Source organism: Cupressus sempervirens, chromosome 3 (genome assembly GCF_028749045.1).
Source record: "Cupressus sempervirens isolate cs-2001-9-10 chromosome 3, ASM2874904v1, whole genome shotgun sequence".
Taxonomy (NCBI): Eukaryota; Viridiplantae; Streptophyta; class Pinopsida; order Cupressales; family Cupressaceae; genus Cupressus; species Cupressus sempervirens.
Window position 1 is genome coordinate 598512988 of NC_143120.1, and position 17440 is coordinate 598530427.

The 17440-nt window shown below is 38.4% G+C and overlaps 1 protein-coding gene across 2 annotated transcripts in view; it reads left to right on the plus strand.

The window, feature by feature from the left end:
* LOC149568091 (ARM repeat superfamily protein) overlaps positions 1-17440 on the plus strand; it is a 338742-nt gene that overhangs the window by 172567 nt on the left and 148735 nt on the right. The gene's annotated exons all lie outside the window — the stretch shown is intronic.

The following is a 17440-nucleotide window of genomic DNA, read 5'->3' on the forward strand; positions in this document are numbered from 1 at the left end:
TCGAATTATAAAATATTTTATAAAGTCAATAAAATAATGTTCTAGAGGTTGCTGGAAGAAGTGGAGAAACAATTAATAAAATAATACTCCTAGAAGGTGACTTAAGAAAAGTTCAAGAAGGAAGCCCACCTATTGAGGAATAAGAATAAATAGGCATTGAGGGCTCATTGTCTATCATCCAGATTTCTTTTTGATATTTGTTGATGTGCATTGTGGAGCCTAGGGTTTCTGGAGTAGTCACAATTGGCCATTGAGAACGAAAATTCTCAATTGGTACGCAATTTTGAGGGTGTGAAAGATCACTTGAATTATTGCAGCTAGGAGGAAGATACTTCAGTCTTCTATTTGTGCTACATTGAGAAAAAAATATTCGAGTACAATAGCTGATGTACTATTGTACTCATCTGAATAAAGAGTTGCTTCTTCATCTATTCACAAGGGAGCTTCAAGCCAACCAGGTTTCATTGCATATATTCCATCATTTCATAACTTTTAGTTACAGCTGTAGGAGTGCATTTTCATACCAGCATATCATATATTTGAATTTCTTGTTAATGCCAAGAATCTTGTCTTATGGATGAGCATTGTATTGGATCATTGTGTTGAAATAAGAGACACTGATTTGCTGATCATTTGTAATTCTCATTGAGCAATTCTTTATCATCATTTTAAGATCAGATTTGAGCAGGTTCACTACAGTGGTATCAGAGTGGTTTCTTGCCAGCTTGATAGGGTTTATGCAACCACCATTCAATTTAGTTTACACAAGTAAAAAAACAAAAGGGCTCTATTTACACAGGGAACCAACACATCTGAGAACATGGCTGAGAGACACTCTCAAAGCCCATCTAGAATGATGCGAGATGATGAGGCTTTACAGCATCAGGATAGGCTTCTACAGTCAATAGAGGCAAGTACACAGGCAATGATGGTTATGATGCAACATTTGATTGGGGAAAACAGGAGAAATAATCATAATAATGACCAGGATGACAGGAGCATAGCAGGATCACCACATAGGACACGGTCTGGAACAGCTGATACACCCACACGTCCTACATTCAGGGAAGAAACTCCAACACTCACACTTGATGCTATGGTAACAGATATTGTAGATGAACTCCGACAAGCGAGGAATGAGTGAGATTCATTACCAGCATATGTACAGGACGGATGGACATTTGATAGGTACCTGAACTACAAAGCTGCTAGGCAGATAAACATAGTGAGTTGCAACAGGTCACCAACAAGTTGGCATTACCCACATTTGATGGTAGTGGGAAAATGACTGCTCGTGCTTGGATTCATAAGGTGGATACTTTCCTATCTTTGAAGACTACGACAGAATTTGAAGCACTCAAGTATGCCACTTTACACTTAGACAGGGCAGGTCATGACTGGTGGACACATGGCATGATCACATTGCAACACAATCAGGTAACAACTTATCAAGAGTTCGTGGATAGATTGATAGAAAGGTTTGATAAAAAAAATCTTGAAGTTTATTTCCGGGAGTTAGCCCAATTGAGACAGTGAGGACGCTTAGAACAATTCATCAATGACTTCCAGAAGCTTGCAGTGATGGTGCCTGACATTTCAGAACGGAGGCTAGTCATTTTATTCACAGAGGGATTAGCTGAACCACTCAAGGGGTGGGTAAAGGCCTTTGATTCTCCTACGTTACAGGAAGCGATGAAGAAAGCCCGCAGTATGGAACTTGTAGCTTCGGCAAACCAGTTTAGTTTGAAGGGTTCTTCATAATTTAGAGATAACAAAGGGGAATTCAGCAAGGGTAAAGAGAAGGTTAGTGACTCAAAAGGCAAGTCAGCTACACCTTTCGATAAGGAAATGCTTAATGACTTGCCTAGGAAGAAGCTATGCTTCTTTTGCAAAAGTCCCTATGAGTTTGGTCATGACTGTCCTATGAGGCCTAAGGGCAAGGCTAACCGGGTGATGTGGGCTTATTACGAGGGTTCGGATTCAGACAATTTAGAGCACCATGATGAGGATCCTGATGAGGCAGAGGGTGAATAGGAGGTAGATAGTGCTGAGAAAAAAGAGGCTCCAGAGCTACATTTATAGGAGGCACATCTGTCTAGTATTCAAAGAGAGGGATCTTTCAGACTTCGGGGAGTCTGAGCAGGATAGAAGGTTATTACTTTGTTGGATACAAGTGCCACGCATAATTTCATTGATGCACGATTTGTGGAATGGCGTGGACTCATTATTGAGGAGTTCGAGGGATTGAGAGTCAAGGTAGCTGATGGATATACTCTTCATTGTGACAGGATGGTGCGAGATTTACCTTTGCGCCTAAACAACTATGAGTTCAAGGCGGACTATCATGCGGTCAACATGGGTGACATGGACATAGTACTTGGGATGTAGTGGCTACATTCTTTGAAGGAGGTTACCTTGAGACTGGAGGATATGGAGATACGATTCGATGTGGATGGCAAGACTCATGTGCTGAAGGCTATCCCTAATGGTGATGTTAGGATTATCTCATTTAGGCAGTTGGAGAGATTAGCCAGGCATAATAATTTAGAGTGGGCAGCAATATGCACCTTGATGCCTACCCAGGAGGAGCAACATAAGGCTAAATATCATCCGGATATTCAGAAATTGAGAATCAAGTATGAGAGGGTATTCAACGAGATTCCACCAGGCAGGCCACCAGATAGAGGCATTGAGCACATTATCGAGCTGGAGGAAGGCGCTAAGCCTGTCATGATCACATCATACCGGGACCCAAAATGACTCAAAGATTAGATCGAGAGGACCGTCAAGGAGTTGCTAGCAATGGGACACATCCGACCAAGTAAGTCACCTTTTGCGTCTTTTGTTTTGGTAAAAAAGGATAGTACTCTACAGATGTGTATTGATTACAGGGTGTTGAATAAGAGAACTATAAATAACAGGTATCCCATCTCACGCATCGATGGATTGATAGATGAATTGCATGGGGCTTGTTATTTCGCAAAAAATGATTTGAGATCAGGCTATCACCAGATCAGGGTCGAGAGCAGGATATTGAGAAAATTGCTTTCAGATGTCATTGTGGGCACTTCGAGTTTGTAGTCATGCCTTTTGGTTTGACTAATGCACTTGCCACCTTTCAGTCCACTATGAACAAGGTCTTCCACCATCAATTGAGGAAATTTGTGCTGGTGTTCTTTGATGATATTTTGATCTATAGCAGGACATTGCAGGAACATTTAGAGCACTTGGAGACAATATTGAGCATTTTACAGAGGGAGTCCTTGTATGCCAGGAAGTCCAAATGTGATCTGGGGATGATAGAGTTGTATCTTGGACACATCATTAATGCGGAGGGAGTGCAGATGGATCCTGAAAAGATCTGCGCTATTGTTGATTGTCCAGCACCAGAGAACCTTACACAGTTGAGGGGGTTCCTTGGTCTATGTGGATTCTATTGCAGGTTTGTCAGTGGCTACTCACGGCACGCAGCAGGCATGACAGATTTGCTGAAGAAAGGGGCATTTGTGTGGACTCGGGAGGCACAAGACTGTTTTATGCGGCTTAAGGAAATAATGACTACATGCCTAGTATTAGCATTGCCTGATTTGACGAAGCCATTTGAGCTTCAATGTGATGCTTCTGGAGAGGGAGTTGGTGCTGTACTCATGCTGGACAAGCATCCTATAGCTTATGAGAGCAGGAAACTCAGAGGGCCCGAGAGATCATTCAGCATATATGATAAGGAGATGTTGGCCATCATGCATGCCTTGGCCAAATTCAGATAGTATCTTGTGGGCAGCAAATTTTGTATTAAAACTGATCATAACAATTTGAGGCACTTTTTGGGACAGTGGAACCTGAATGATCGTCAGCTGAAGTGGGTGAGTAAGTTACAGGCCTATGATTTTGATATCACATATGTTAAGGGGACACAGAATGTTGTTACAGATGCTTTATCCCGTAGGCCACACCTCACTTCTATGATTCAGATATCAGAGGATTGGCAACACTTGATTGTAGCAGAATATGCTAGAGACACATGGGCCTCTGATATAGTGGAGGGAACAGTGATGGACACCAGGTACACTCTTGCAGATGATTTGATCATTTACAAGAATAGGATTTACTTAGTCCTAGGATCGAAAGTGAAGAAGTTGATTTTGAGAGCACTCCATGATTCACCTACAGTAGGCCATCTCGGGTATTTCAAGACTTACAGGTTAGTATGGGAGCGGTTCACGTTGAAGGGGCTTAAGGCTGATGTTTTGCAGTATGTGTGTGAGTGTCTTGTTTGCCAACAAAACAAACAAGAGCACACTTATCCAACAGGGCTCCTACAGCCACTTACTATTCCTGACAGGAAGTGGGAGTGCATCTCCATGGATTTTATCACGGGCTTGCCTAATGCCCAAGGGCGCGATTGTATCTATGTGGTGGTGGATAGGCTGACAAGATATGCTCACTTCTTCCCTATTGCTACTACATACTTGACAGCTCAGGTGGTAGAGGTCTTCTTCAGAGAGGTTTTAAGATTACATGGTTTGCCTCAGAACATTGTGAGTGATAGGGACAGCCGCTTCATGAGTCACTTTTGGCAGGAGGTATTTTGGTTGTGTGGCATGGAGCTTACACCTAGCACCAATCATCACCCACAGACCGTTGGTCAGACGAAGATTGTGAACAAATGGGTGGAAGGGTATTTGAGGAATTATGTGGCAGATCAGCAATGAGCTTGGGTCAGATGGATATATCTCTGTGAGTATTGCTACAATACTACATAGCATATGACTATACAAATGGCACCCTTCATGGCACTTTATGGTTCTGAGGCAACCAGTTTCTTAGATTTGTTGTTGGGAGACAGTCATGTACCCCGTGCAGGTGAACTATTACAGGAGAGTAAGGATATAGTTGCTACTCTCAGGGACAACATTGCTAGAGCTCAGAACCAGCAAAAGTAGTATGTAGACAGGAAGAGGACTGAGCGTAGTTTTGAGGTAGATGATATGGTTTACCTTATGTTGCAGCCATATAGGCAGTCCACTCTCAAGAAGAGTGGTGCAGAGAAACTCAAGCCACGCTATTATGGACCATTTAGGATCATCAGGCGAGTTGGTGAGGTGGCTTATGAGTTGGAGCTTACCCCAGACAGTAGAGTGCACAATGTGTTTCATTTATCACGCCTCAAAAAAGAGTTGGGTCAGAATGTGGCGTCTTCGGCAGTATTACCTCCCTTGGATGATGAGGGGAAATTGATCTGAGTGCCAGAATCGCATTCTGGATAACAGAGAGAAGTAGCTTCGAAGGAGAGTAATCAGAGAGTATTTGGTTAAGTGGAAAGATTTACCTGTTGATGATGCTACTTGGGAGGGAGAAGCGATTTTGTATCATCCAGCATTGAGATTGCTTGAGGCCAAGCAATTTTAAGAGGTGCGGACTGTAATGTCCCCGTTTTGGAGGAGTTAATTATTTATAAAGTTATCAAATAAATAAATATTAAAAGGTAACTTTATATTTAATTAATTTAATAAAGTGACTCGAATTATAAATTATTTTATAAAGTCACTTAATAAAATAATGTTCTAGAGGTTGTTGGAAGAAGCGGAGAAACAATTAATAAAATAATGTTCTTTCTAGAAGGTGACTTAAGAAAAGTTCAAGAAGGAGGCCGACCTATTGAGGAAAAAGAATAAATAGGCATTGAGGGCTCATTGTACATCATCCAGATTTATTGTTGATATTTTTTGATGTGCATCGTGGAGCCTAGGGTTTCTGCAGTAGTCACAATTGGCCATTGAGAACGAAAACTCTCAAGTGGTACGCAATTTTGAGGGTGTGAAAGATCACTTGAATTATTGCAGCTGGGAGGAAGATACTTTAGTCTTCTATTTGTGCTACATTGAGAGAAAATATTCGAGTACAATAGCTGATGTATTATTGTACTCATCTGAATAAAGGGTTGCTTCTTCATCTATTCACAAGGGAGCTTCAAGCCAACCAGGTTTCATTGCATATATTCCATCATTTCATAACTTTTAGTTACAGCTGTAGGAGTGCATTTTCATACCAGCATATCATATATTTGAATTTCTTGTTAATGCCAAGAGTCTTGTCTTATGGATCAGTATTGTATTGGATCATTGTGTTGAAATAAGAGACACTGATTTGCTGATCATTTGTAGTTGTTATTGAGCTATTCTTTATCATCGTTTTAATATCAGATTTGAGCAGGTTCACTACAATTGACAAAAATCAATGGTTTTAAAACTCTTTTTGCAAGCAAGTATAAAAACCCTAGATATCTAATAAAATTTGGGTTTAGAGTTCGTATGCAAAAACAACCAGCATATCGGTCAAAAACCCCAAGACGCCTACTCCAAAAAGCCATAAATGCTCATACCCGCCCAACTGGGTAGAGCCAACATACAGGAATATAGGAAAACACTAGTTCTCTGCCTCCTAACTTAACATTATCCAGAAAATGACTTAGAAATAGAGTCAAAACAAGTAAATTGGATAGCCCTACCTGGGAGCCAAAAGGGCAAAATTAGGAACGCTTGGGATTAAATAATCGCTCTGCGAAAGCTGCCAAAAATCACTGCAAACCAAGGTATCCCCGAGATGGATCCAACGAGATCAACCTCATGACGATTTCATGCCTGTAGCTATCACAACGAATAAAACAACAATTCCTCCTGAAGAGGATTCGGGATTTTGCTCTCAAATTTCTAATTCGTAAAGTGAGAAGTGAGGAAAAATTCCCTGTTTGGGATATATATTCACTTTAAAAGTGAAATATTAAAATAGGAAAATAGGCTCACTATAAATCCCTCTTTAGCCCAGACAAAATCGGGTAATTACAATCAAATAGATTTCAACTACGACAAAACTACCGATAATTAAAATAAGAAAATCAAAACCCAAAATACCCTTAAACATTAAATCACAATTTTTCCTAATAATTTCTATGACCAAATGCGGATATCTAAATGCATAGACATAATATGGGTCTTGTCACAAATGCAAATGAATCCAGATTTATTAAATCACGGGAGGGTTTAATTAACGTTTAAACAAGATATGTCGCCCATATAGGGACGACATTGGCTAGGTAAAACAGCCAAATCATTAACTCCATGTGCCACTGCTGGGGATATAAATCCTGCACACTAAACAACACGATCAAGTGCAATTGCATATAATAATATAGCCGAAGCGATAAATGCATTAAATCACATAAGTAACCGTTCATTTAATTAGATTAAACTAATCTATTTACATCACTCACTGCATCATAAAACATCTCAAAGCAAGAATGAAGCAAATATATGAAGCATCGAATCATAGTATCCAAAATCCAATAAGTCCATCATATAATCATGAACAGACTATATGTCTGAATACAAAATAACTAGATATCATCATAAAGCATCATCACGCAAATATGATCAAATTGAGTAACATAGTATCTAACATCTATGATATTGGTAATCAAAATAGTCTTTGACCATTAGGTCAGGTCATCTTGAATGTCATCCAACATGAGTATCAAAGTATATCTCGAATCAAAACATAAGAAGATATAGAATGCAAACACGAGAGGCACTACAGGCTGAGCTAGATATTGATATTGTCTTGTTTATTTATGGTGATTAAAAAGCATTGTCGCGAGTTGAGATTATTAAAAATAAGGTAGGGCATAGATTAATAAAACATTTGATTCTAGATCAAGACTATGGGAAAAATTGTTGTGTCGTGAATTTATTGAAGACGATATTTTTGTAAGGAGCTCGAAAAAATTGAAAGGGAAATTCTCATTCCCATTACCAATCTTGACTCAGACGTTAACCCTCGGTGTCTTTCTTGAACGTTGATACCTAGCAGAGGAGAATAGTCATTGGCATGAAAGATATCGTAAAACGACAACCAATATTTAAGATTGAATGCAACCGTAGGATGGGGAATTAATTTAAGTTGAGTAAGTGGAAAGAAGTTACCAAAAAAGTTTCAAGAAAAACATCAGAAGTAGCTAGTGTCATTTCAGGATTCTTTAGAAGTTGTAGAGGAGTTTATTGGAAGAGGAGGTTGGAAGAAGCCAAAATTTGAAGCATTTTTACCTTCAGTCAGCTCTTGGAACAATCTTGAACGCTGAGAAGATCAAACATTAATTAGGTGATCCAGTGTGGAAGTTGTAGAATCGTTTGCATAGAATCATTGGCTACATTCAGAGTCTCATGGCATTACAATTAGTGACGTTCATTCCAAAAGTTGTTTGTCTTTTCCAGGAATCGTGAGCCTGTGTGTCACTCATGCTACCATGACTACCTTGCAAGGTAGCATCATGCTTGTGTTAGGAAAGAATCGTTAAATATCTATCAGTAACAACTAAGTTTTACTCATAATCAAGGTTGACGAGAGCTTCTGAGGATTAGAGTTGACACCTTTAGGACATCTCGTACACGTTACTCCATCAAGGCTTTGAAGCATTACCTTTTCGTTTACCACATTGCTATCATTGTTGGAGCCCATTGTAAAACTGACAGTCTGGGAATTGGATTTCGCAAATAAAGGCATCGATAGTTTTTGTGCAGTCTTGGTTTGGCTACAGTTTGCACCGGCATGACAAAATTGGAGTTTTAGCTTTATCTGTAGGTGACGATGACAGAGTAAAAACAAGACTTGTTACCAGTGCGCTAAGGAAGTTCCGGTGTCGACGGCATATGAGAGTCTCCAAATTTGCATAACATGTATAAATTTTATCGCTGAGATGTAGTTGTTCTGAGAAATCAATTAAAATCATGCCTTTCTATTGGTGGAAACTTTTCCAAAAAGGAACCGATAGCAAAGAAGTTGTTGTAATTGTCAGGAGTGGTAATACTGTGGAATCTGTGGAACAATTCTAGACAACAGTTGGGAATTGGTAATATTGCAGAGGAACTGTTACGGGAGCCTCTCTTGGCAGATGTATGATTTAAGGTTGGAGTCGTGGTTGGAAGCACATGTGATTGGCAAGGGAGTTTGGTTAAAACCCATACAACATCATTTAGGAAACAAAGACAGAGTATAACAACACTTTTGAACCTTCTTGGATTGTTGGACAATTGTTGTACTAGAGGTAAAAGTCTGGTAGAACTTGAGACTTAGCAAATTGTTGGGATTGTGGAGAGCAATTCAAACTCTTAATACGAGTGTTAACATTAGTTTCTAAGTCTTGTAAATATCAAACAACAAGTTGGAAGTGAGACTGCTACTACCTTCATTGGAACACATGTCACACACTCCTAAGGGTCAAACATTGTGAAGAAAAAAAGGGGGGCGGGGGGGATAGGGAATTAGGTAGGTCACTTCAATGGTATTCGATTTCTTTATGTTAAGGGGACTGTATATCATATTAGTATCCTGTTGTTATTGAGACACGTAGAAAATACTGTGCGACTACCGAACAAGGAAAATACAGCTGGCCTAGTGATAGAGTAAAATCATAGTCAGAGTAATGGTTCTTTGCAGCAAAATCAGCTTGGGAAAATTGGTTAATAGTATCTCAAGGCAGCAAGCAAACTTAGTTTAGATAGGTTATTATAGTAGCGATCTACAGAGGAAGTGTGTATTAGATTGGGGTAGTTTTTGGTCTTAGAAAATAAAACAATGGAAGGTCTGAAAAACAATGTCTTTTCAGAGGAATATAACAATGCATTCAATGACCCTTAGCTAAGAAACTTGCAAAAAGAAAATCAATTGGGTTGGATATACGTACTTGGGTTGCAATTAGAACACATGGAATCCTCAAATGATGTTCTCTTCAAATTGGAAGAGATAGAAACATATTTGACCCATGTAGAGAAGGCAGATTGTAGGTTACTGAATTTGGCTTTACAACCCTCAATGGTTACCTTGGTCCAACCCAAGTTTATTGAACGTCCACATAAAGATGTGAGGCTTATAGTTGCCTCTTGTCTCAATGAGATTATGCAAATACCATCTCCTACAACAGCTTGTAATGATGTGGTGTTGAAGAAAGTTTTGTAGCTGATAGTGAAGAACTTGGAGGGATTACATAATGACAACGACCTTGCTTTTGACAAGAGGGTTTAGGTTTTGAATATCATGGCAGAGATGAGATTATTTTATATTATGATTGACCTGGAATGCAATGATTTAATTCTGCAGCTGTTAGAATGCTTCTTGTTCGAAATTAGGAGTTACCATTTAGGAAGTGTAAAGACTTGCATGCACACTATTATATCTTCAATTCTTGATATAGATGTTGAAATTTGCAAGAAGTTACAGTCAACCTTGTTAACCTTTTGGAGAGGGGAACATAAATATTGCGAATCCCCATTTAAGTTGATGATCTCATCTGTAGCCTTCGAGCTCGTGGAGGTAGTAATTAAGCATAGAATCAATAGATTTCAATATCGCATGATGGATAGTGTGTTGATCTTTGTGGGTTTACAAGTTAAAGGAATCCCTATGAGGCAAGAACAAATTTGCTTGACATGTGAGGACACTAGTACACTCGATCGTGTTTGTGGGAATTGTAATAACGAAGAGGAGGCTAAAGAAATTCAGACCAGCACTAGAAAAAATGTAGATAAGAAATGTAGATAAGATGATTTCAGCTGTGGATAAGGAACATACAAGTTTCTGCATTGTGATTTGGAGGTTAGCCTTGACAAACATGATGATGAGGCTGGTTTTACTCGAAGTAATAGCATGTTGGAGTCTTCATATGATGAGCCTTTGTGTGAAAATGATGACATAGCAACATTTTTGCCTTTGCATGCAAATCAAAGGAACGAGGAAATTGAGGCCTATGATTATGTTTTTGAGAGGTGTGATGAACCATGTGTTTCTTATACACATGATATTAACTTCGAAGAACAGTCCAAGATGACACTACAAGACGATGAGTAGTATCAACATGACAATAATGTGATGCATGCCTTAAAAAAATAGTTGAAGGTTAGTAAAGATATGGTTGTGGCATCTTTGATACGTTATGACAACATTCATAGGATAGTGGACGATCTCTATACGAAGTTTCAAAATGGGGAGGGGGGGGAGGAAGGAGATTTGCTTGCTGTTGAATTGCAGGTAGTCAAAACAACCCTTGAATCTATGAAATCAGATTATTTATGTTTGATTTCTGAGAGGGATTATATTCTTAAGGTTGCTAGAATATATGTTGATCAATTGAGTAAAGGAAAGAATGAGATTATAGAGCTCAACAAGGAGCTTAAGTATGCTCATGAGGCATTGGATGATACAAAAATTGCTCTTCATGAAGTGAAAAATAAGGTTAGGGTCACAAATAATACTAGGGAGAATGAGAGTAAAGAGATGTGGGAGTTTTTTCAAGAAGTAATTAATGAACTTGATGGCATTCAACAGACTTATGACTTGGATAGTTGTCCCAAAAGACCAAGTACCAAAACTTCAGATCACATTCAGCTTGTAGACAACTCTTTGTTTGAAGTAGATGCTGATTGGATAACGAAGAATCCACTATTCGAGTTTGATGATGACACACTCATTGATTTTGGTCAGGAGTTCCAGATTGATATTTGTTGCAACCAAGAGGTTGCTGCCTTGATAGAGGGACATAACGCTAATTACAAATCAACCTTGGATAGAGATGTGGTGAGCAGTATAGTTAGAGTGCATACAGTGAGAGTAGTAGCATTGTGACAGTTGAGCAGCAGTGATAATTCATCCATTATTGGCACAAAGCAGCAAGATATTACAAATAGTTGGGAAGGTGGATGGCTTTTTTGTTTGTGGGATCCAGGAGGAACATTCCCATGGTTTGTAATGTTTCCAGGAGTTGGTTGGCACACAGTTGAGTTCCCACAATTATTTGACGACAATGGTGCTTGTGATCTAAATTGGAGTGAGATTCTTAGTCGCACTGAGGATCTTCTTGTATATGATGGTTGCACACGTCAAGTTGTTCTGGTTGAACATGCACATGGGATGGTTTGGGATTCTGGCATTAGCACACTTTATGTATTGTTATCGAGGGAAGATCGTGAATTGCTTTGCAGTTCTCAGTGCTTTGTTCATATCACAATAGCACAACAGATTGTCAAAGTATTATTCATGATGTTGATATTGGACCCAGGTATCATACTCGCATGCTTGCAATTGTTTGAGGGCAAACAATATCGAGAGGGGAGGACTATAATGTCCCCTTTTTTTGGGACTTTAAAAAATGATAGGCCAATCCAATATATGACCTTTGAGGAGTTAATACAGAATTTTTAAGTCAATTTTAATTAAAGGAGAGTGATTAAGAGATGAGTGGCATGAGGTACAAGGACAAGAAGACAGAAGTTGAAGAGTCATAGGTTGGGTCTTTAAAAAGCGGAAGAGAAGCTCATTTCTTCATGCTTGGTTTATAATTCAGATTTTAGTTTCTCTCTTGAGAGTTATTTAGAAAGCTTCAGCTTTCATCCAGCTTGAGGACGTAAACCCTCGTGCCAGTAGACAGTGGACGAAAACCCATTGTCCGTGGAGACATCACACTAGGTGTCTCACATGTGCTTACAGGTAAAATTGTGTTTAGGATTGGATTTTGAATGCTAGTTATTGTATTGCTGATGTATAATGCAATAACATATTCTAAGGTATTTTATGAGGATCTATTGGTTTATATTGTTGGTTTATAATGCATCTTCATATGTTTATGTTCGGAAAATTATCTTGAGATAAAACCAGGTCAATATCCATTTGGGGATATTTCAGTCATACACCACGATGAAAATATAAAACATCATTGATAATTTATGTTACCAGTTAGCTAAAATGAGAGTCAAATAGAAAAATAAGGCACATGCACCTTTGGGGGTCTCATTTACAATGCTCCAAGTACATGTTTGAATCCAAACCAAGTCATCTTGCTTTTTGGCATTTTGCCTATTCCATTTGTTTCATATCAGAAGTTTTTGTAGGTGTGGTGTAGATTGACATTTAAATTGTCGCAGCTAGCATGTTTGAATTGATGCATCAATCCTGCAACTAGATCTCATGGTTTGACATTTAAACCCTGGTACCTATAACATCCTTAGCATATATCCACATTCTCTTTTCTAGACTTATTTGTTTTCATTACTAAGTAAATTTTCTTTCATTTCTTACTATTTTCTGTATTTCTTATTGTTTTCTCTTGTTACTGATGTAAATGTGAGATGTGTCTCTTGATCCTTGGAATGCATTCTAGAGATGTGTTTAAAAAATGGGAGTATTAAAGATACCCTAATTGTTCTTACTCAAATGCCTTCTGTCTATGTATATATAATATTGGATGGAGCCCTTCAATCTTAGCCAGAGTTCTAAGAATCGCCATGAAATCGCTTGAATTGCCGGTCTGGCGATTCGATTCAACTTGGGTGATTTTTTATGAGTCGTGAATTGGATCAGCTGATTTTTTCTCATGAATCGCTTGAATCGCCGATTCATGGAAAAAATCACTTGAATCAGCATTTGGTTTTTGCCGGTGTTCATACATTTGATACACAATTGCAAAGAAAATTTCTTATCTCTGAATTTTATTGTTATAATCTGGTGTCAATTATATTTGCTCCCATCGAGGGTTTATTCATTGGAAATTTGCTGTTGAAACATCTGCATATTCAAGCATCTATTCAGTATTTCAGTGTCGTGGTATTAAGTAATTCTGGGCGATTATTTTAGAGGATTGAGGTGTGTATTCGGAGGGCAAAAATATCTTACAGAGCTGTATTTAATAGTGCCCAGATTGGGTGTTTAAATCTGCATTCTAGACGTGGCTGTTGACTATTGTTGGGGTACTTAATCATCTGCAGTTGCACACCATTACTCTTCTACTTGTGGTGTAATTCATTTGAGTTTTGGGTGGCTATAATGTGAGGACTGTGTGCCATTTCTTGAGTGCCTACCTTTTGTCTGATATATGCACTCTAGTGTGGAATATTTCTGAATCGTTGTGGGAGCTGCATGTAATCTGCAGCAGCATTTGGAGTCAATATATTATCTGAAACCAGAGTTCCGAGAATCGCCATGAAATCGCTTGAATCGCCTGAATGTTAACTTCTATTTGATGATGTTATAGCGTGTTTAAGTTATATTCAATAAAGGGTGCATGAAATAAGTTTTAAATTGTTAAAATCTCTAAATTTAAAGGGTTTTTTTAAATTTGCCGATTCATGGCCTATTCACGGTTTGATTCGGCCTTGCCGATTCCGATCTAATTTATGATTCTCGTTACTTTGGTCTTAGCTACTATAGGACAACCATTTAAGAAACTAAGATAAGCACCTATGTTTTCATATGGCTTCAGGCATACATGTCCCAAGGAGCATCTATGTGATAAAACAAGGCCTACTTGGTTATTTTTTTTTTCTGGAAGAGCTGTATGGCAAAAAATGGAATATCATTAATTATATATATATATATATATTTGAATTAACAATATTACATATTATTAACTATAAGCTACAGGTTTATCCTTGATGATGCAGGAACATCTTGCGTGGGAAAACAAAAAATAAAATAATAATAATAATAATAATAATATGTGGAGGAGAGAGTAAATGACGAAAATAGAAAAATAATAAAAAAACAGGAGGAAAAAAAACGAGAAAAGAGGAATTTTTATTTTCAAGGTGCATAGGTGTCATAAATAGAAAAATAAGAAAATAGTTGTCATTTCATTAATCGAGGTGTGTAGATGGCATCTTAGAAGTTTGTGGAAAGTTCCTTAAATCATGCATTTAATATTTGTTGTGATCCACAAAAGAAATGTAATTTTCTAATTGGGCCACATGGTGGTGCTTAGTTGTATTTGGGTGGGAATTTAATATTTGTTTTTAAGGTAGTTGCATTTACCTTTTATCTCACATTGGTTGTGTTTGTAATGTCTTGGATGGTAAGTGCCTATTTAAGCAAGGCCTATGGTCATTTTGTAATCAAGCTAATGGAGTAGAAGCTCTTGGGATAGAAGTTCAGGAAGTGTAAGCTCTTCTTGTAGAATGTCTTGGTGTGCAAGTTAGTTGGAAGCCCTTAGTGAGGAAGCTTTCTCATATTGTAAGAATTTTGAGTTCTTGCATTTGGAGAATATTGTAATGAATTTCAAGTATTAATTATGCTTTAGGAAGCATTTTGTCATCTCTTTGTCTCCATATTGTTGTGATATTGGTTGTCAGTTTGTAAGGGTGGTGTGACCCTTCATCAAGTGGTATCAAAGCAAGAGTTTCTGAGCGTGTGGACAGATCGCCGAACGTGAGGCACTTTGCACCAGGACTTGGGTTGGAGAAGTAGATTTGAGTTGATCTTGATTTGGTAGTGGATTTTTCTTTCTGGAGTCCTAGATCTTTTGGTTGTAAGGTGGCAGATTGTCGTTCTGACTTGCAATTGCAGAGGGCTTGCAGAAGGATCGGTGGATGCAAAGATGGAAGACTGATCTTGTTGAGGCATTGCAGATCCGTGTTCCTGGACTTGTGATGTGGTTCCTGATTGTTCATGCGAGGTGGCAGGTTGCACTTTGACTTGTGCAAACAATTCAAGGTTGTCACAAGGAGCATGGGAAGGATTTGTTGCAAAGGGTTTACAAAGATCTTAGTAGATGGCTCCAAGAGGATTAGACCTTGAGATGATTGCGAATCTCCGTGATGTGGTGGAGAGGAGGTTTTCCGAGATGACTGCTCAGCTTGAAGCTAACTTGGCTGATCGAGTTAGGGCTGGGGTGAGGAAGGAATTCCGTTAACGTTTGTGGAGTTGGAGTCTACCGATCTGGAAGAGAGTTGTTTGGCCGGTTAAGAGACTTGTTCGAGAGAGAAGATGGCATTGCAAGGTTGAGGTGGAAGAAGTCGGTTTTGTTGATCAGATTGTGGAGTCTGATACATAACTTACAGAGCAGCTAGAGGTTGTTGTTGAGGATATTCCTAACCTTGTTGATGTTGGGATGGAGATTGGTTTTCATGATCAGTTGGTTGAGTTTGACATGGAGATTGTGGAGCACTTGGTTGTGGATGATCTAGTTGCTGTTGGTGATGATTTGTATGTTGTAGAGCATCTTGTTGTGAGAAATGAGACTGCTGGTATTGTGAGTTTGGCATATGTTGCTGAGAAGTTACATATTGTTGTTGATATGGAGTTTTTTGTTGCTAGTGTGGATTCACTAGTTGCTGAAGTGGATGAGGGTTTTCTGTTGAAGCATTATGTTCAGTTTGTTCCTGGCAGTGAGCATGCTGATTGGATGATTGATATTTTGGTGTTTGGTAGAGTGATGCATATGTGGATGATGTGTAGATTGATTTTCTTGTCCCTGTTGAGGTGGAAACCTTTGGTGAAGATGAAGATGGTTGCAAATCTTTCTTTTTGGCGTCAAAGTGTGGGATACACTTTTCTATCTACCGGGGAAGTCTGATGCAGGAGCATCTTGCATGGGAAAATTTAATAAAAGGAAAAAAAAAAAAAAATCGTGGAGGAAGAGAAAATGACGAAAATAGAAAGAAAATTAAAAAAAAAGAGGAAAAAAAAGAGAAGAGGAATTTTTATTTTCAAGCTGCATAGGTGTCATAAATAGAAAAATAAGAAAATAGTTGTCATTCCATTAATCGAGGTGTGTAGATGGCATCTTAGAAGTTTGTACAAAGTTCCTAAAATCATGCATTTAATATTTGTTGTGATCCACAAAAGAAATGTAATTTTCTAATTGGGCCACATGGTGGTGCTTAGTTGTATTTGGGTGGGAATTTAATATTTGTTTTAAGGTAGTTGCATTTACCTTTTATCCCACATTGGTTGTGTTTGTAATGTCTTGGATGGTAAGTGCCTATTTAAGCAAGACCTATGGTCATTTTGCAATCAAGCTAATGGAGTAGAAGCTCTTCGGATAGAAGTTCGGGAAGTGTAAGCTCTTCTTGTAGAAGCTCTTGGTGTGCAAGTTAGTTGAAAGCCCTTAGCGAGGAAGCTCTCTCATATTGTAAGAATTTTGAGTTGTCGCATTTGGAGAATATTGTAATGAATTTCAAGTATTAAATATGCTTTAGGAAGCATTTTGTCCATCTCTTTGTCTCCATATTGTTGTGATATTGGTTGTGAGTTTGTAAGGTTGGTGTGGCCCTTCATCACTTGAACATGTATTCTATAATATGTTAATGGCATACCTGTGTTCATAGCTGTACCTGTACCTAAGAATCCTGGTGACCATTCTTGTTACAGAGTGCTTTTCTCATGCCAATATGTGCATTTCGTTGGATGGAAACAAGCACAGCTACATGCAATGGCACATACATACAAGCACAATCAAGCACACATACAGATATACACATGGATATATAGATAGACACACATACACATTCATGTATTCACACATACACAAACATTCATACTTACACATGGTCCACACCATAGACACTGGTAATCTTGTAGTTTCCCTCCAAGCTTTTATAATCTCTCTTATCATAGAAATCCAATT